Here is a 21,131-nt window from a genome sequence, read left to right on the forward strand (position 1 = left end):
TCAAATATGCTGAGTTGATCAAAACTGGCCAAGCTGATAAAATGGAAGTATCTACGTCTGAAGAGTCGTAGCTTTTTATCATGCCTTCATATTCCAACAGCCGGCATTGATGTCAGACCATCAGCTTGCATCTACTGGTATTGATAAAGAGTCTTTGATAATATGTTGATTATTTTATTAAATAAAGCTATTTTTTCCCCTCAGAGATGTATGGATTTTGGGTCACCTTGTTGGGTTTGCCCTTCTGTATTCAATAAGTGACCCAGAATCTCTTGCACCTATTTATTTATTTTTGCCATTTTGGCAAGGTTATTGGCTAGATATTTTATCAGGGTCTACTTCCTTTGTGGCTCTGCCTTCTGAAAACGGAGTTAACTCTGTCTGGCATAACCGCCAGCAGCTCTGCAACACTTGTCAGCCCACCGGAGGGGCTGTGGGAAAGGGAAGGTGTGTTTTTTTCTTGGGACAACTTTGACACAGAAAAAAAAATCCAGTGCATTACCTTGCAGGCTACTGTCACCATTTGTCCTCTCTAGTTATGTGCTTTCATCCCCTCACCAGTCCTTTTCCACCTGCCTTTTGAAGCACTGAGGGATATTTTCTTCTACCATTTACTGCAGCTCCTCTCAGGCTGGGCAAGTCTCTCTTTCTACCCAGAGACTGTTTTTCCTTCGTCTGCTTGTCTGGTTTGGTGTGCATGCATCCAGCCAGTGAACAAGGGCGGTTTACTTTACAAAGAAACATGGGTTTATTTATTACAAACCATTTTAAATCCTTTATTTGACTTTTAAATTATTCTTAGCATTGAACTCTCATCTGCTTTGCAGATGGAATGCAGCCCTTACCAAAGAGTCTTTATTGTTTGGGATATCCCCAGCCCACAGTCAAACTGTTTTGATGTTCTTCTGACCACTTTCATTTTACGTTGTCCCTAAGGCTCAGCCAAGCTCCCGGATTTCCCACGCAGGCGGTAATGGCTATTCTGGAGGCCTTCTGAGCTGGCATTATATGGTCCAGTCTTCTGACTGATCTCCCAGGCTTTCTGAATCTGCCTGGGCACAACACATGAGGGTATGCTGTCCTTCTGCAGGGTCTCACCTGCAGGATGCGGTTGGTCCTCCTTACTCTTTGCTGAAACCTTCTAGGGGCTGGTTGGAAGTCGTGTACAATTTGAAAACTGTACCAGTGCTGTTAGTTGAAGTCTAGTGTTGCTACATCACTAGCTCTCATGTTAAAAACCAACTGCTGCCACTAATGAGGTCATCTATGGAGAGACCACATCACGCGCATCATCCCTTCCTTACCAAAGTGGACCCATGGAGAGAAGCCGAGGGGGGAACCTCTCTCTGCCTGTAAAATACTGTGATGTATCAGCATTACAAAGGTCACGTTTTTCTTAATGCCTACACGCAGCACCACAATCCTTCCCCCAAATTGGTCTCTTGATGTTTGTTTTGTGTTTTAAACAAATTTCTGGCAAAATTTCTGGTATGTCTCCGATATGTGTCTTTAAACTGATCCCCCTTCAAGTTCAGTTCTTCATAGGCACTAGCTGAAATGTAAAAATAATTGAAAATTTAACAGTTGGAGTTATTCAGTAATAAATAGGCTTCTTAAGTTAACTTTGGTTCAGACTTTGCAATGAAGACCTTTGCCCTTCTGTTTATAGGCACTGTCAATGCTGTCATCTGGGTTGGAGATCCTTTGTCCCTGTTTGTTCGTTGTTGGATAAACTAGACACACAGAAACAGCGAGACACACCTCCTGGATACACATGCTCAGTTTTCTTAGGATGATAACACGGCCACGATTTTACAAAGTCTATTCAAGTTACTGGTTTGCAGCAAAGCAGCATTTTTTGGCTCAGGACACGTTATATAGCTAAGACAGAAAGTGCTTAATCACACCTGTCCTCAGTTCTTTCAGCGATGCGCAAGTAGAGCCTGCCAGGCCCCAGCCTACTGCAACAAATAGCGTCCTCTTAAAAACAAGCAGTCCTCCTTTTTGGCCCCTTTGCTGTCTTTAAAGAGAGCAGTATCTGAAACTCAGGCTTTTTGGTGTCTTTCCCCCTTTGCACGCCTGTTCTGCGACTGTGAGCAGCTAGCTGGGTTTGCAGTGTGACGCCCCTGTGGCTTAGGGGGCTGCTGGCCAGGACTGGTTTGGTGGCTCTTGCCTCAGGCCTCACGCTGGCCAGAGCGCTGCGGCTGGTGGCAGGCGGCCATGCATCCTTCCCTCAGTGGCTTGCATTGTTTCAGTAAGGAACGGCTCTAGAGGGATGGAGCGCAGCTGTAAAAAGCCATGGGGGACAGCAGAGCGTGGCACAAAGGGCTGGTGCCAGGCAACCTGAAGAAGACTTTAAGGTGTCTCATGTACCTGTGTTGGTAAGCCATTTTCTTTCTGAATCCTTTTGGTTTTAGCATCAATGCTTTGGATGTATCACAGCAGAGAAGTTCCCCATTTTCATCTCTTGTTGTGTACTTTCTTTGGTGGTCTTTTTTTAGGTTTTTTGTTTTGTTTTTGTTTGTGGGTTGTTTTTTTTTTTTTAAATATCCTACCTTTAGTTTGATAGTTCAGAGAAGGTCTCTATATTCTACAGCATGAGACAGGAAGAAGTTCCTGATCAGTCTGTACCAGACATTACTTCATGTAAATTTTGTTTTGTCTCCCTTATTTTTCTCTGAAGATAGTAATCCCAATCTTTTCAATCTTTTATGAATTGCTGTGCCCTTGATCCTACTTGTTGCTCTTCTTCGAATCCTCTGAAGTTCCCAGTCTCTTTGAGATGGCTGGACCACAGCAGTCTGCTTGAGGTTGTACCACAGATCTATGCGAAGTTATTCTATTTCTTTCTTGTTCTTCATCTTATTTTATCTGCACACAGAGAGGATGGAGTTGTTGAGCTTTCTGCTGCACAACAGAAAACAAGCCTGGGTGGCACTTGGGGGCAAAGGCCAGGAAATCTATGTTATTTCCTAAAGCATTCCTTGTATATTTGTCCAAGCTGTTCCTAAAGACCTCTGGTGACTCCAGGCCCTATAGGCCATCCCAGCTGTTAGAAAGAGAGAAAAATACCTAACCTAAAGCTTCCTTGCTGCAATTTACATCTTATATACTGCCCACAGGCAGGGAAAGCAACTTTTTCCCCCTGTCTATGCAATGGCCTCTTACATATTTGAAGACTCTCATCGTGTTGCCCCTTTAGCGTTCCCCTTGGCAACAAGTGCATTCATTTAGGCCTCTTTGGTCATGTTTTCTAGATCTCTTACCATTCTTACTGTCCTTTCCAGCTGGGCCATGTCTTTCCTGAGCTTCATGCCCCAAACCAGACATAATACTTCTAGCTGAAATCTTAAAAACGCTGTGTAGACTGAATGGAAAAGATTCCTTTGTGTCTTACAAGGTATAAGCCAGATCATACATAACAGCATGATGTCACATCAGTTCATGGCCATTTTCTGAAATATTGCTGTCTTGTAGCTGAGTTGTAGATTCAGTGCAGGTCCTTCCCTCCGTCCTTACTGAGCTGAGCTCCATCTTTTCCAGCTTACTCCTAGACTATCAAGAGAAGGCTGAACCTGGACCCCAGCCATTCTTGCAGCCATCTCCAGCTTGGTGCAATTTGAAACTTTAGCAGTCTTCATCCTCTGGTTGAACCACTGAATAGTCTGGTACAAGTCCTGAGCAATTCCATTCAATGCATCCTTGTATTTTGAAAGAGAAATCAGTCACAACTACTTTCAAGAGGGAGTTAGTAATTAGCTCGCATTGGCCTTAGTCAAATTTCACCTAGTTCACTTCTCATTTTATGAGAGGCACGTGAGAAGATTACTTATCAACAGCTTTACCTCCTTGCCTTTCCCTGTCAAGAACCCCCCACCTGAAGTTGTAGCTTAGCCATTTTTCATTTGCATTTCAGTAGTTTGCTTTTCTCCTAAATGCGTAACTTCATGCAGATACAATGAACTTCCTTGGTGGCCATTACGTTGACCATTCATCTAGCAATTTTGAAGTCTCCTTTGGTCCCCTCTGGGGCTCAGTTAACATAATAAATTCATACTTATGTTTTCTGTTTATATCTATCATATTCCAGTTTAGCATTCACCTTTTCCCAATCTGAACTGTAACAAACAACTTGAAATGGATTTAGGATGGAAGGCTGAGGCCTTTGCTGTTAAGCTGATGCCCGGATGAAAAGTGACCACCTCACCCTCCTCCCTGCGTTCTGTCTCCTGCACAAATTCTGACATTGTAAACTGCCAAATATATTTTGGAAGACGAAGTAAACTTATGTTTTTCCTTATTCCTTACCTTACTGATACAACCAATAACTCTAAGAGGCTAGTGAGATCTGGTTTTAATTTACAAAGCCTTACTTGCCATGACATGATCTTTCCAATGTTTTGAAAGACCATTCCGACCAATTTGCAGGTAAAGATGTGTGGTTGTGCAGTTTTGCTGGCAGCCGAGTTTTTTCAGCTTCTGACAGTCATTGATAGCTCTGTATGATTTGGAGAATTGTTAATAGCCTGTCTGTTTCCAACGTTTCCTTATTATTCTGATGCAATTTTTGAGAGTACTACCAGCGGAGATCAGTAAAGGGAGGGCAACTCTATGTTCATTTTTTTAATGAGACTGCAAAACCCTAAACTCTTCCTTTTTTGCTGTGTTGAGCAATTAACTTACAAATTTCCAATTCCATCCTTCTAAGGCTTTTTTACTTCTTCACTTCAAGAATCTCTCCCCATTTGGTCTTCAAGGTCCATTTGTGCCCTTTACATTTTCCCTTTCTTCACTGCCAACTGAAATCTGAGATTTTCCTTCTTACTGGCTTTCACAGATTCAGATTTCTATACTCTGTTGGCTTTCCTATTGCCTCAAATAATGTATGGAAACGTTCCAGTTAGCATAACAGCTTGATCCTTGTCACCCTGGGAATGTACATCTTCTTGGGCTTCATTGGTTTCAGCAGTACCCATGTCATGTCTGAAAGGCTTATTTTTTAAATTTTTTTTAGTTTTCCTGTCTTAACTTTGAACTTCTGGTTAATAAGTATCAATCTCCCGTTGATACCACTGCATCACAGTCTGGTATCCCACCTGCTCTCCGAGTCTTTGAGTCTCGCCTGCCATCAGGTGAATGTTAGACTCACAAAGAGGCGTGAACCTGAATTTAGAATACAGTAGTTGCTTTGCACAAACTCTCAGTGCATGTTGGGTAGTGTGGTGCAGCCTACAACACTTTAATGTAAACTCAGAGTATTGACACAAAGTAGATATGAAGTAGCTGGTTACTCTGCACTGAGCAACCTCCCCACATGGACAAGCCTTTAGCTAATGGTTCAGCTAACGCTATCTTTTGAATTAGATCCCCTGTAATACTTCAAACTAAAGAACTCAGCTGCACTGGGACACTTTGGAAAGATTAAGATGAATTAAGTAAAGGTGTGACATTAAATTGCATTAGTTAAAGCCCACCAAATCCCTGTGTGGATGCTCTCGCTTTTACAGATAAAATATCCCTAACTTCCTTTACATTTAATTCAGAAAGACTTAATCCTAAAAAGTTCATGCTAGGGTTTAAAGCTCTCTTACTTTCCCATTTGCAGTTAATTCAACTTAAAAGTCTTAGGTAGACAGCCAATCTAAGTTAAGAGTAGATGGTTTTCTGCTTTGCTTATAACTTGTGTTTTAATGCAGAGAAATTGGTTCTCTAAATTTTGCCTCATTGTGTCATTTGACAATTTATGTTAGGCAGAGTACTACATTATCATCATTTTTGTTGCTTTTTCTGCCTAATAGGCATCTCAGCATGGGACATTAAACATCCTCTTTTCTTTTAATCTGGAGATTTATAATGCTAATTTTACAGGAATGCCATGTGGGACCAAGTCAAACATATTTCAGGTATCTGAATGTCTTGTGTCTACACAAAACCATCTTGACTGACACTGACTTGCTGTCTTTCTTTTTTTTGAGACAGGTATATCTCTCATCAAACCATTACTTTTAATTTTCTCTGGGATTTTTGTGATGTCTTCAGCTCAAGTCTTAAAGCACTTCAAGCTGCTTTATTATTGTAAAATAAATGAATGAGACAAATCAGGCGTGTTTGTGGCATTAGAAACTAATCTGATATGAAGACTTCTTTGGGACTCAGGTGGAAGCGGAACAGTGTTCTCCTCTAAATATATTTGAGATCAGAATAAGGAAAAGAGCCAGGTGACTTGCATGCACCCTCTCCTCCTGACCAATATTTTCCATAATTAATTATTTTTGTTTACAAGCAGCAGAGGCACAGGTATTTTGAGCCATACCACACCATCACAGGTCAGGACAAGCATACCGTACAACTATGTGACTGATAGCATTATGATTTATTCCTGATCTGCCAGCAATATGGGGCAAAGCAGACTCAATTGAGTCAGGCTTATGGGCGATCATGAATTGAAAGCCTGCTATTAAAAAAAAAACCAACAAAAACAATTAAAACACAAATTCAATCAGGGATGCTGAAATGAATAGGAGCAATTTCCAGTGAGTCGATGTTCAGACAATGGCCTCATTAAATTTTCTGCATCGAATATTTGTGCTAGTTAAAGCCTTGGTGAAATATTTGAATTGAAGAAATGGATGGAAGGAGATTTTCTAGCTTTCAACAGCAATCGCTTCCTGATTGCATCCACTGTCGAAATGTCAGGCATTTCTGAAGCATCATGCATTGTGTCACTGGCACGTACTAGCATTAACCAGGGCTACAGCTACCTTAGTGGTCCAAGGAAGGAGGGGACGGGAGAGAAATTGAAGAAGGCATTTAGTTTTCTTTCTGATTCAGGATCTGATAGCTCCATTTAATTCAACGGGATATTTGCATTTTTCAAGTTAGACTTGTGCTTGGCTCTGCTGCTGAACAGGGAATGAGACCTAAATCTGCGATGAGGACTAAGCAGTGTTCACCTCCACTTCTGTGGCGACAAGCCATTTACAATAAACCAGTTTATATCTATTTCTTGGTCTCCATCCTCGGTTTAGTCCTAATGATGACTGTTGCTTTATGCAGTTACGATTTGGTACTCATTTTTGTCAAAGGGTTTCCAGGCAAAATCACGTTATGCCCTGGTGAGACACACAGACACTAAAGATTAAACAAACTTTCACATTAAAAGAGTAACTCAAGTGGGTGGGGGAGAATGCTTCTGTTATCTCTGAAAGTCAAGCTACTCTCATCCTCCACCCGTTGTCTGATGATTCCACAAGCACAGAAAAGGCTGGTTTAGCATTGCTTGGGAAGATCAGTTGTGTATTTCCACACCCTAACACCCCATGCTTTCTCTTGGATTTATCTCTGGTTTGAACTTTCTTTTTGCAAATACCTTTTTTTGAGAACACAAGATTTTTCAGGTAGTGTTCTCCATATAGAAACTACTGACATGAACTCTTCACTGATAATTTTAAATTTGTTTCTTTTGAGACAGCATGGTTATAAAATACTCAGTAAAAATATTGTTGACATGCAGATTGCTGTTCACATTTCCTTCAGCCTGATCCTGTAACCACGTACTGACATAAAAACAGTTCAACAGTTTTTTTTCACTCGAGAAAAGCCAATTGCCTGTTTGAAGGAATGAGATTATTAACTGTGGGTTGTGACATCCACAGGGGGAAGGTGAGAAGACAGACATGTTGTATCCTTGTTTTACATGAGAAATGACAGAAAAGCAGCAAGGAAACTTCACCCCGGGCAGAGTCAGTAGGACAAGCCACATCACTGGACTTTTTGCATCACCCCAAAGGCACAGATAAAAGGTTATGCAGCTATATGGAATTGGGGGAAAAAAAGGATTAACCTGTCTGTGGGCTAAGTGACTGTGCAGTAGGGTCATGCTAACAATATTTTCAAACAAACAAAAAATACTTTTTGAAAAACTGGAAGGGATTAAAAAAGTTACAAGGATAAAGCAAGACCTAGAAAATAGAATTAAAAATTCTGATACATGATCCTTAAACCCAATAGCTAAAACTACGATCAGAAGCTCAGGCCAGATGAACTCAGGCAAATACGAAGGCATAACTGTAAGAGTTAGGCTAAGTTGCCATCTTGAAAACCTACCTATCTGGTGGACTTCTCTCTCAAACTCCCAAACTGGATCTTTCCGGATCAGCTGCTGGTTCGCTAGGATTCACTGGCTTGATGCATAAATGTCTCAATGAAATCCTCCAGTTTGTCATGCAGGAGGTCAAGTGAGACGGTTCTGCTTGTTCTACACAGTTACTTCTCAAGCCACTTCCTGTTTAAGACCTTTTAAAACACACATATATTCTCCAACGATTCCCAAAAGCCACTCTCTTTAATATACAGCTTACTTGTGCTTCCTATTTTTCTTGGTTTCTAGATTTATACAGAAAAAGGAAGGAAAAAAAAAAGGGGGAGGGAGGGAAAAAGTGCCTTTTACTTTCCATTGTTTAGCCCTCCTAAAAAAAGGAAACTGAAACGTACTGTGCTCCACGCTGCACACACATTGCCTTTTAGAGGGTTTCTCGTGGGTGGGCAACTTCTGGAATTCAGAAGGGAGAGGGAAGACTACATTAAAGACTATTAAATTTTCCCCTAGGGAAAAGCAGTTTGTCTGCTATTTACAGAGTGGCGTAAGAAAAAAAATATAGGTCAAAATGCAAGTGCTCCTTCAAGCTTAAGGTACCGGCTTTATATATTCTTTTTCTATTTTGTTTTGTCAAAACACTAACATTAATTAATAAACTCCACAGTATTAACTGTGTGTCAAACCACTAATAGGAACAACGTCAGTGCTATAGCTGTGTGACTTGGTGCAGAACTACCATCATTTGAAAACACAGGTGGCAAAGGGGCAAAGGTCCGAGGTCTGACGTGTCCTTTGACTACCCCTGCGTCAGTGTGGGGACACCTCCAGATGAACAAAAAGCACTGTCGGATTCTCACTGAACTTGACAATTTGTGGGTGCTCAGTTCCTCTTAAAACAATAGAAAACTCCACCCTAACGCAAACTGACATTTGAAAATTGGAGCATGTCTTGATTAAGGTCATAGAAGAACAGTAGGAGAGCGATGAACAGAACCCAAATATGCTGAGCCTTCTTTCTTTGCATTAAATACAAGACAGTTTTTCTCCTTCACATTACGCTGTTAATTGCCAAACAAAATTTTTTGAAAAGCAGGTTCCAATTGATGGGTCCTTGGAGAAAGACTTGTGCTCACCCTGCAGAAAGCTTTAATTCCTCAGTGTATTTTAAAATAAGGTTTTAGTGCTGAGCTTCCTGACTCAGACTTAATGAAATTCAAAAGATTTTTTTTTTGACAGGTAAAAATGAATAGAGTCACCAAATTAATTGTCTTTGAAGGAAAAAAAAAATCAAAACTGCATGAATGTACATCTTCCCTCGGTTTCTAAAACTCTATTTCTGGAAATTAAAAAGTTTCCCATTTTATTCAGCAAGCAGGTTAATGACACTTCTTATATTTATGTAAAATTGTTGATGACTGCATGAAATGCTGCCACATTTTATTAACTCCTTCCTCTGTTCATACAGATTGAGTACTCCACACAATTATTTTGAAATATATATATTGCATAAAGTCAGGGCAGACCTTCAAACTGGGTCCTAATGTCACGAATAGCTTCTTCCTAACACAATTTATTATACTGTAACTGGATGGCACACTCTATGACCTGCATAAGGCTGCAGAATCTTATTAATGCATCTTGTTAAAGGAACGAGAAACCCTACATAAAGCTGACTCACCAAGCAGATGCATCTTTCTTCTAACAGGACCTGAACAAAGGGCATAAGCCTTGTTGCAGAGACAGGGTGATCCTGTAGGACAACCTGGGAATAGCTAAGCTTGTAGCAAAACGCTCTGGGCTGCTGGTGATCGAATGACTCACAAAGCTAAGCCCAACAAAGCTGGTAAATTTTACCCAATAGAGTTTATGCAGATTTTGGCTTTAATCCAGCAGAGCACTTAAGCACATGCTTAATTATAAGCAAGTGACATCAAACAACTTAGTTAAGCACGTGTTTAAGTGTGTTGCTGGGCTGAAGACTTTATTTAGAGAAATGTGGAAAAGATGGTAACCCCTAAAAGAGATGACATTGAGAGATGCAAGACAGACCAAGACAGAGCCAAAGTTGTAAAGGCACCAGCAGTTTGGGTGGAGCGCTATTCCAAGGAACACGTGTGGCTTTAAGAAGATTTGGCCTCTAGCAATTCTCCAAATTGTTTACTGTATGGGGTCCTGGAGGACATCACGATGATGGAAACCACGGCGCAGAAAACTCATCTCGGGACTTTCTGAAGGACTTGGAGGCGCCGGGAGTCCCAGGGCCACCGCCTCTGCCAGCACACCGGTGGCCTGGGGCCTGCCGCGGCCTCCTGCACGGGGCCCGCACCCATCTGCTTCAGGCGGCCCCGGCCTCACCCGAGACAAACGGGCTGCGTCGGGAGAGGGGAACCGGGCTCAGTGCGGGACGCCGGGGTTTACTTCAGCCTCCTCCCTGGCACCGGCTGCGGCCCTGCCGGCCCCCCTCCTCAGAGAGCCCCGACTGGAAATGAAGCCGCTGGAATGGCACCGGGGAGAGCACCCCCAGCCCCTCCGACAGCGCCATCCCCTCGCCCGAGGCCTGGCCGCCCCGCGGGCCCTCCCCGCCCCACCTTCCCGCAGGGCCGGCGGCACAGGCAGCGCCCGGCGGGGCTTCCCACGGCCGCGCCGGCCTCCTGACCCGCGCATAACCCGGGCCGCCGGCACCGCCCGCCCCAGCCCCGGCCCCGGCTCCGGCCCCGGCCCCGGCCCCGGCCCCGGCGGGAGGCCCGGCCCGGCGCAGCCCGGCTCCCCTCTCCTCCTCCTCCTCCTCTTCTTCGCTTCGCCGCGCCGCCGGCCCGCCGCACCCGGGCGCCCGCCGGTCCTCCGGGCGTTTCCCATGCTGCACCGCGGCGCGGCGGCGCTCTGGCCGGGCTGTCGCTGTCACCGCCAGGAGGAGGCTGAGGGAAGGCGCCGCTCGCCCCGCCGGAGCAGGAAGAAGCCGCCGCCGCCGCCAACTTCCCCTCGGCCTCCCCTCCCCCGCCGCCGCCGCCGCTTCCCCTCCCCCGCGCCCCGCCGCCGCCCCGCCATGCCCGGGGCCGCGGCACGGGCACTCTGAGCCGCCGCCGCGCCCCGGCCCGGCCCGCCTTCTCCTCGCAGCTCTGCGGCCGGTAAGTGCCGGCGGGCAGGAGCGGGAGCTGGACGGGTCCGGCTGGGCCCGCCCGCTCGCCGCCGCGGCGCGAGGTGCGCGGAGTGGAGGGAGGGAGGGAGGAGGAGAGGCAAGGGAAGGGGGGGCCGCGGCTCGGCGCGGCCCGGCTCGGTGCGTCCCGCCCGCATGGGCCGCGCTTGGCCCCGCCGGCGGAGAGGCCGGCGAGCGGGGGATGAGGAGAGAGGCGGCGGGCGCCCTCCTTTCCCGCTCCCCGCCGCGCGGGGGGGCGCCGGGAGCTCCCTTCCGCTGCCCCCGGCCGGCGGCGGGGCTTCCCCGGCGGAGCCGGCCCCCCGCGCGGCGGGCCCGGAGCCGCGGGGCCGCTGCGGGGCCAAGCAGGCCTCGCCGGGGAGGTGGGGATGGGGCCGGCGCTGCCAGCGGGGCCGTCTGACAGACGGACAAAGAGCCGGGGGAGCAGCGGACGGACGGACGGACGGACAGGCGGGCTGGCAGCGTGTCCTCCCTCGGCCCCGTCCTCCCGGGCGGCCGTATCCTCCCGCTGCCCGCGTCTCCATTGTTCCTGGTGTAAGATAGGTGAAGTGTGCCGACTTGTGAAAATTTATTTCGTTTGATTTTATTTTTTGCATAACCTTCTCCGAGTCTCCTCTCAGCTGCTCGGAGGAAGCTTTTGCGAGGGACCTCTCTCCGGCGTTGGGAGCTGCTAACAAGTGCCAGGCTGGAAGCGGCTGGGAGGGCAGGGCGGACCAGTAGGAGTTGAGGAGAAATTAGTTGGGTTTTAAACACTTTCACTGTTCATCGTCTTTCCTCTCCCAGTTCCTGCCAAACCTCAGCTGGGATGGGTGCACCAATGTCTGTATTAAGCGGGCTCATGAAAAGGGAAGACATCTATGTTGCAAGCATAAATCATCTCTCTCTGATCACTTCGTAAACTGTTCAGAGCAGCTATGAGGGCTTTTGCACAATGATAAAAAAAAGAGATACGTGGAATCCAGTGGTCACAGCTTTAGTCTTGCTTTGAAAGTCTGCCTGGAGCATGACCTATCTCTCTGGCTGCATACATGTGACATTCTGGACCAAGAACTTTTAGATGGAAGAGATGTCTTATTTCTGATGAGCAGCATCTTTGCTGTTGGTACAAGACAAATGACAGAGGACTATGTTTTTTCTTTTGAATAGGATGTCAGTTGCTTTGTTTATTTGCTGTACTTACTCACAGATTTCAGTAATACTTAACGAGCTTGCTAGGAATAGATACCTGGGCCTTTTTGGAGTGCCGTTATTAGTTTTCATCCTTGTAAGTGGCACAACTTTTGCAGTTGTTCTCCATGAGTTTGGTGAAGCATGCCTTGTGAAGAAAAGAGGTGGAATAATAGTACTAACCTGCATCAGTTTTTGCAGATATTCTTATGCTGTACTCAAAATCAGACTAGCTGAAACAATGGTCCAATCTAGACTTAAAATCTATTCTGCTACGTAGAAACTTTACATACTTTCAGGCAGTGTTGGCTTTTCAGTGATCCACTTGCAGCGTTTGGGATTCGTGCATGTGCACAGTGACAGCTGTCATCTGCAGAAGCTTTGGCTGTGCTGGGCTGCTCACGAGGCCTGCTTTCCTGTGGATCTCATGGGATCTGCAGACTCCTGGTAAAGGGTACAGGCAGATTCATAGGAGAGGCAAACAAACCCTGCTCTTGTTGCAGTAATTAAGGAAATCTGTACAAAATTAATTTTTTAATTGCACAATATCCTGAAAACCGTTGTCATGGTCTTTCTTGATGAATACTCAGCTACATGTTCGTGTGTATTCAGTTTCCAGAAGTATTTTCTTTGTAGTTCTTTCTGGATGTCTGCATGCCCCTCTTCCCCAAATATGCATGTAGTTAGTTAGCAAGCTTGTGTAACTGAATAAAGCTAGAAGAGAGGAGGCTGACCTCTTGCATTTAGGCTCTGTCATGTGCACATGTGTTTGTTCTGTCTTCACTCCTCAGCTAAGGCCTGAGAGAACAGATGTATATGTAATCTATGTTTCTGTTGTTGTCCTTCTTGTCCATATGTGTTCAGTTTCTACTGTATTGCAAAAATATTTTATTTACGGAAAATCTCACATCAAATCGTAAGTAGGTAAGTAGCTACTCCAAGAACCACAATGGTTAAAAAAAATTGGAAGAAAAATTACTCAGGATGTGAAAAGTTATACAGCAGGCTAAGTCATTCACCTGAATGAACACATACTTGTCTAATATTATTATGTAGCTTCTCAAAATACTGTTTTCCCTCTCAGTTTAGTATATTTGTTTATTTGTATGAGGATTTAAAGCTCTGGGAGCATGCGTGTGTTCTAGAGACAGTTGGTGTTGTAAAACCACCGAGGTTGGAAGTTTTTACTTCCAGCTGAGAACTGGTGTGCACCAGTAATGTCAGAGTTGAACTACGAGAATACCAAGAATGTATTACTCTGGTGAAATATGGTGATGGTGCATCTAAAGGAGTCTAGATGGGCTCTTTGCACCACAGGTTTGATAATGTAAATTTGCAAATAGTGAAGTTCAGAGTATTGGTTGTTAGTGTATGGATTTAGGTAAAACATTTTAAAATTAACTAATGGGGAGGAAGGGTTTGTTGTATTCTAGTATTTTGGGGAAAGGCAGAGAGGGATTGTCTTTTATGTCTGCTGCTGCTAGAGATTTGTGATGTTTTTTGTGACTAGGACCCTTGTAGAGTCTAATCTGGCGAGGACTGCTCTGTGGGCTGTTGTCCCATCGTAAATGTTACAAGTGGAGACCTGTCTGTATGGAGCAGCTTGAGAGAGTGGGCCTTAATCTGTCAAAACCACTTAAAGTGTTTAGCATAATTTGGGATTAAGTTAGATTTAATTTTGGTTAAAAATACATTTTTCTGTGTGAAGTAAAAGTTAAATAAGACATAATAATGTTGGTATAACGTCTTCAATAAATAAACATGCTTCTGTTACCTTAAACATGAAACCGATGTGTCCAACTTTCTTGTCCAAACTTAATCATGTCTTGTATATTAAACTAATGGGACAAGGAATGAAAAGTAAATGCCATTGGAAATATTTTTTACTTTGAAGACACAAGTGGATCTAACAGAGAAATAGGCATGTTTTATTTCAAATAAGTAGTTTTTGTGCCTTTGCCTGACATTTCAGTGTTAGCTGCCTTTCAAACCAGCATCATTTATGATGAAATATATTCAAGCCTTCAGCTTGCAGTCTGATCTGCATAACTGAATGTTTAAAGACAAACAAAGTCCCGCAAAGTCTCCATGGATGTAAGTAGACACGGGTGTCTGCTTCTATCAGGTTGCAGGGCTTATGTGAAGGATCGGTACTGTGATTAACCTGCACTTTAATTTGTTTGCTTTTTTGATAGAAATACTTTTGGGAAAATAGTATTTCTTGGAGTACTGAGATACATCAAATTATTTTTTTTTCTTTTCTTTTTTTTCGCTTCTGTGTGTTGGAATCTATGCAGAAACCCTTGAAGTAGTGTTGAGTTTGTACGTTTAACTTAACTGTTTTTTGACAGCTGAGACATAGCTATTGACAGGCCATGTCAGCAAAACACAGCCGTTGGCTGTAATGTATAGCTATAGACCTAGCACAAACTTCTGACTGACAAAAGAAAATCCATTCAGGTTTTCATGAGATTTATTTTCATTTACGCAAATGCTGTTATTTACTTTATTTCAGTACTTTCCAGTGAAGTTAAAAACACAACTCCATCTGTTTAGCTCATTAGTACTCTACATGCATTTTAAATATACATTTTTTCATCATCTACATAGAACAGAATATTTTATACATCAGCAATAATGCCGTAAACTACACAAGTAACATAGATTTAACCTATTTAACTTACAAATTATCATACAAATTAAAATACAATGACATATGTGAGTATTCCAGTCTCATATGTGATTAAACTGTCTTCCCCTGACTCCATATAGAGATATCTTTCGTATAACGTTCAGCATGCTGGATAAAATATCTGGAAAAATCTGTAATATGTTCTCACAGAACTCGATTATAAGTGTGTCCTAAGGGGAAATTCGGTGTCTTTTAGAAAGACTATGGAAAGCACAACATGCAGAAGGGTTAGAATCTCCTGATAACTTCTTCCATACTGTCAGAATTTTATTTTGGGAGATAATCTGAGACTGATAACGCTTTTGCTCAGAAATAAATTTTAGTGTACTCTTATTATTAGTGTGTTAATGTATTCAGGGCTAGGATATCAAGATGTAACAGTGTGAATACTGCAGTATAGTTAATGTATTACTAATTTCTATTACTTCATGATTTAATTGCACTTTGGAAAACAGCAGGACATAGCACTTTAACGGGGTATGTATATTGGCCTGATCCTGCAGTTGATACACTCTACTGGCATATCAGTGTTACAACATCTGCATCTTGTCACAGCTTGTGAAGAAAACTTTAAGACAGTACTGTCTGATTCTTCCCTTCTGACTAGGATGACATTTTTATAAGCACAGAATTAAACAGTCTGATGATAAAATGAAATCTGTGTGGGAAGAAGTTCCAACCTGCAAACAGCAGTAGGCTATAATTTATGAACAGCCTATCAAATATAAACTGTATAGATCTCTTGCACTGGCAGAAAAAAACCCAAAACCAAACCAAAAATCAAGGTGCCTCTGAAATGTCTGTAAAAAATAATTTATTGATCTAACGCATGATATATGCATAAAACTGTTCTGGTATCTGTGTAAATGAGCTCAGATATGAAGCTGATAAACCTTCTGCTCTAAAATAGTTTCAAATGGCAGCTACATCTATAAGGTAAAAAGATGCCCATTCATAAAAATTTTGACAAGTATCTTAATATTTTCATAATCGTTTCCCATAAAGTCTGTATTAAGTTTTACCACTTACGTACTCCAAAAAGGTTATAAAAGACATCATTAGAAAGGTTTGCAATGCCAGCATCTTCATGACCAGGTCATGTTACCTTAGTGCAAGAGGTGAAGTGAGAAGTACTGATGCTGGGCAGATTTGACATAGCCATGTGTTCACTAGCAGTACTTAAGAAAGGGGAAACAAATGTCTTTTTACACTCTCTGAATTTTAACCGCTACACGATTACCCTGAAAATCTGTCAGATTTTTTTTTCTCTGTTGTTTGGATTAGATTTGAAATAAGAAATGGTGGTATGGTCCTAAAAAGTGTGCATGCGTATGTATACGTAAAACACTTGTAGTGTGTATTTATGGTGATGTCTGGCCTAAAGCTCTAGTCAGCAAGTATGAGAAATGTCCAGCATAAAGTGAAGTTTACTTTGCCAAACAATAAGGAGCATATCTTGTGGGTTCGCTGCCGGGGATGTAGCTGTGATCTGTAGTTTACTGGGAAGGGGCAAAGCAAGTAAGCAACTCCTAAATTCACCGGCTTTCTTAAGGCTTCCTTTGGTAGTGAAAACTATTTAGTCTTGCTCTCAACAAGTGAATCTGTAGTATTGCATTGCAAACATTCTTCAGTTTTGCAAAGGGAGGGGAGAGGGAGCAAAATGAGTATTAAAGCCAAGAAGTGAGTACATTTCGCGGGATCCATGGATGATTTTTTAGTCTGTGAGCATAATAAGTCAGTATTTCCAGATGCAGTGGATGACTTCAGAGTTTCTCAAGTAAGAGTACTCTGAAGCAAATTATCATCTGTGTTGCTGACCTCCTGAAGTATGATTCTACTCTGTTTTTTGACCACATACACAGTGGTTCCTAACATAGGTCACTGTTATATGTGAGTTTCTGTCAGATGAAATATATGTGAGATGGGTGACAATTGTCAGGCTTTTAAGTTGGGTCATTTATAACACTGAGCATTTCTAGATATAACAGTAACTATATAAAGAAATTTAAGAAATCTTCTCATTTTCTGTCCTTGGCATTTCTTTTAACAAAAAAGTTCTCCATGGAAGATGGGTAAACTCGACCAACTCTCTTTTTACTAGGGTAATCTTACTCTTCTTGCCTTGAAGAAAATTTTTTTAGTGACCATAGTAGATCAAGTGCAGAGGGGGGTGGTCAATCCTCAGGGTACCAAGATACAATACAATTATTTTAGACCACAATCACTTGCAGATTTTCTAGACGTGTCCATGGAATATTGGTTTTCAACTTAGTTTTGACCTTATAACCATTATTGGGGTAAAATCTAGTGTGAAGGTGCCCTGAATGAATATTACTTTAACAGTGTCAAACAAAAATGAATCATTCATATGGGAGAGACTGCCGTCATCCCTCAAGGAGGAACGCTTTATTAGGCTGCTGTTCTCAGGAGCTTCCTCTGTCACTGCTGAACCTGACAGTTATACTCTGTGATGAATTTTTGTCCAAGTCAGCAAAATGATGTGAAAGTTATGCGATTGGCTTCTGGGGATTGGGAAAGCTTGTGTTGTTACGGGGTGTAAGGAAGTAAGGGAAAGCTACTTGGCTTTAATGTTACTTTTTCCTGGTAGAGATTATGAAGTTGCCTTTTTAAATGACTAATAGAAAAGAATTTTTATGTATTTAAAATGTATTTTTTAATGTTCACCATTTATTTATACCTGACGTGAAATTAAGGGATTGGGAGGAGGAATAAAATAGAGTTTATAAAAAAGGAGCATCCAGAGGATGATTATCCAGTTGTCACAGTATATTGCTTAAATATGTAGAATTTGTAGACAAAACCAGTGGGCTTGTTGTCTTAATCTGGCAGTTAAAAGTAGATCATGCGAACCAGACATGTTCAGGCTTTTCTGGTGCCTGTTAGGAGTCTATACTCAGTGTTATATACGCTGTATTGGATCAAATATAAAGCAACTTTAAGTGTGAGTTTGCTGTTGCCTTTCTAGGAACGACGATGCAGAAGGACAAACTGACAGAAAACCTCATCTGTCAATTCTGTGCGTGACCTTGCAGTTTGTCTAGTGAGTCTTTGTGTTGTCCCCAGCTCACGTTCCTTATAGGTCACAGGACAGGCGTGGGGCTTTCCACAGTTGTGGTGGCGGTGAGAGTAAGGCTGCATATCCAGAAAGCATGGGATCTGATCTAGTTATGTGTTACGTGCCTAAAATTTGCTGCAACATTGGGCAACTTTTCATTTCCCATCTTTGGTTGGACACAAGTTCAGCAAAGCAGTCTCAGCTCCTGTGCTTGCATCTTGGGCACCTGAAATTGTTGCCCTGTTACCTGTGGGACACCTCTGTGCATTGAGGGAACCTGGGTGAGTGCAGATGCATCAGTGCGTTGAGGGTGAGGACTTGAGGCTCTTAACATGGTTGAATGAGAAAACAGTATCTGGAAAGCAGTCCATAAAGCACGGGACATGCTTTTCTTTTACTAGAACCTTCTAAGAATTTTTTCTTACTTTACAGGCTGGTTTCCTACTCACTTAGTAACATGAGTTGTATTGAATGTATTTCACTAAGACTTGGCTTCATCATTAAGTTATTTGACTCTGGGTTCTTAGAAATTTCTGTTTGGGATGGTAGCTCTTAATTGTTGGCCTGTGAGTTAAAGGCATCAAGAACCTTCAAGATTTTTGTTCCTAATAATTACAGGAGTTTTATAAACATGAATAATATCTTTTGATCAATCTGAATTTCTGTTTTAGTGTATTCTAGCACTTAATTAGTGAGAATTAGCTGCAGGGTACCAAAGTCATTGAGGTAGAATCCAATTTCCACAATCTTTTCATGCAAGAGGACACAATCCTGAGAAGTCAGGGTTTTTTTGTTTTGGGTTATTTTCAATGTTAGTTAATGGGCTAGGCTATCTATGTTATTACTACTCTTATAAAATGGCTTCTAGACGTCTCATGTTTTGGCTTGCCTTGATCTGAAAATGGGCTTAAGTGCTTTAAAATTGTTTGAGAAATGTAAAACTGTAATGAGGAGTAATCACCTTGGGGTATGTGATAGAAGTCATTGGGATTCCTCGTTTATACTGTTCTCAGAGTATCAAGGTGAAGAGTTACCTGGAAGTTCTTATTGAGGTTGTGGATAATCTTTTTAAGAGGATACGCTGGAGAAGCATGCTGGATGTTATAGTTACTTGATTTGACTTTTTTTTTTTTTTCCCTTTGGAGTGAGGATCAGCCAGATTAAAAGAGGCTGACTTACAATTCTGGAATTTTATGTAAGTGGGATAGGAATTGTTCTTAGTTGATTTAATCTGACCGTAAATGTTGGTTATCAGTAGGGAGGTGTTGCAACAACGTGGAAAACAAAATCCTAACTGTACAGAGGTGTACTCTTAAAAAACTCCTTTGTGGTGTTGGCAAATTTACCTGGTCTGTAATGTGCTTCTGTTCCAAGAGGGGCTTTTGAGAAAGTGACCTAGTTGGTCACTTCCATGAATTTAGTTTATATATGAAATCTGCCTGATTTCATACTGTCTTTAAATATTAACATGTCCATTTATGTGCTGGCTCTCCTGCTTCTTCTTGATGAAGGTGCTTGATACTGTTCTGATGCTGTTCTAACAGTGCTGGTTAGGCCACATCCCTGATTCCACTGATGAAAATTGCTCCTTGGTGCTCAGTTCATAACTGCCTGAATACTTTGAAGAACAATGATGTGGGGTTTTTTTGTTCACTGTCGGTCAGTGGTCTCCCTAATAGAGCATCGCAAGGTCCTCTGCTCCTTGTTTTTCATCATGCATTAAAGGAAAGAAAGGGCTACCGCCAGAACGTACTGTCCGAGATGCTGCTTCTAACGATACTTAAATCGTTGTCACTTCACTGTTTTTATATTCTGATACAGCTGCCATCTCTGAAGGGTCCAAACACCTTAAGGAAATGTCCTTTGCATTATGATTAGCAACTGTCACCTGTGATTCTTTTGCTTTCCTCAGGGGATTATTATATGGGTCTGTTTTTTTTCCATCAACTGCGTTATGTGTAAGTTCCCTTCTGTTTATCTTAGCAAAAATGAAGCAGATATTTATGTGCTTGAAGTAGTTTATTTTCTGTGTTTCATGTTTAGTTTTGTAATTTTTAGTTGCTAGGTGTGTTAGCCTTATGGAATAGGTCCCTGAAAGACCTTTATTTTTTTTGTGCCTAGGATAGACCTATGGCATTTGAGGAGTGGAGCAGTCAACAGAGATCTATGCCTTTAAGCTTTAGGAAGGATTCTTTCAGGTCTTCTGGCCCCGGCCACTGGTGGCTCTGAAAGATGGCCACTGACGGTAACACTATGGTGTTTGAAAAACAATATAGAAAGCATAGGATTTGCTTTGTCTGTCTGCAGTGAATCTTTTACTAAAGAGGTATTCATTCTATCCTGTTTTGGTCTAATTGCATTTTCTGAGGTTACTGTTGCATGTGTAGATGAAGGTGTGCTTGAAACACAGCTGAAATGAAATAAATATGCATTAAAAATGAAGTTACACTGGGCCGTGACACTGTCTCCTCAGCAGGTTTGCTGAGGAAATGTTCCTTGCCAGTATCACCATGTAAAAAGGTAGTCTACAGAAAGCCAACAATATTTTGCAGAATTTCTTTCTATATGTTATACAGAAAGTAATCTTACCCTGAATAAGTCTACCATAATGAAGTTAGGGGAAAAAATGTGTATTTAGTGCATGGCAATGTCCTAAAATTGAAATTGCAGCTTAGGAGAATGGTTCCTGTATTCTAAAATGCTTGCATTGCCCTCACAACCTGAGAGCTCGTGTTGAAATACTGCTTTTAAATACTGTAGTAAGATCTAGAAATATTGCCTGTGTTTTGTAATATCTGTTTTGTATTGTTGTTCATGTCTTCCTTACCTATGGTTTAGATTAGTGTTGGTATTTTCCTGAAAGTTTTCTTTATGCTGTCATGTATTTAAATGAGGGATGTCTTCCAGAATATCTGAGACCTCTTTTGCTGGTAACTTCAAGGTTTTT

The 21,131-nt window shown here is 42.3% G+C and overlaps 1 protein-coding gene across 1 annotated transcript in view; it reads left to right on the forward strand.

The window, feature by feature from the left end:
• Positions 1-11,197: 11,197 nt before the first annotated feature.
• ZNF148 (zinc finger protein 148) overlaps positions 11,198-21,131 on the forward strand; it is a 45,287-nt gene continuing 35,353 nt past the window's right edge. Inside the window, exon 1 of the mRNA XM_086465295.1 lies at positions 11,198-11,223. The gene's annotated coding sequence lies outside the window, so the exon portion shown is untranslated. The remainder of the gene's footprint in view (positions 11,224-21,131) is intronic.

The sequence above is a fragment of the Leptosomus discolor genome, chromosome 5 (genome assembly GCF_034619465.1).
Source record: "Leptosomus discolor isolate bLepDis1 chromosome 5, bLepDis1.hap2, whole genome shotgun sequence".
Taxonomy (NCBI): Eukaryota; Metazoa; Chordata; class Aves; order Leptosomiformes; family Leptosomidae; genus Leptosomus; species Leptosomus discolor.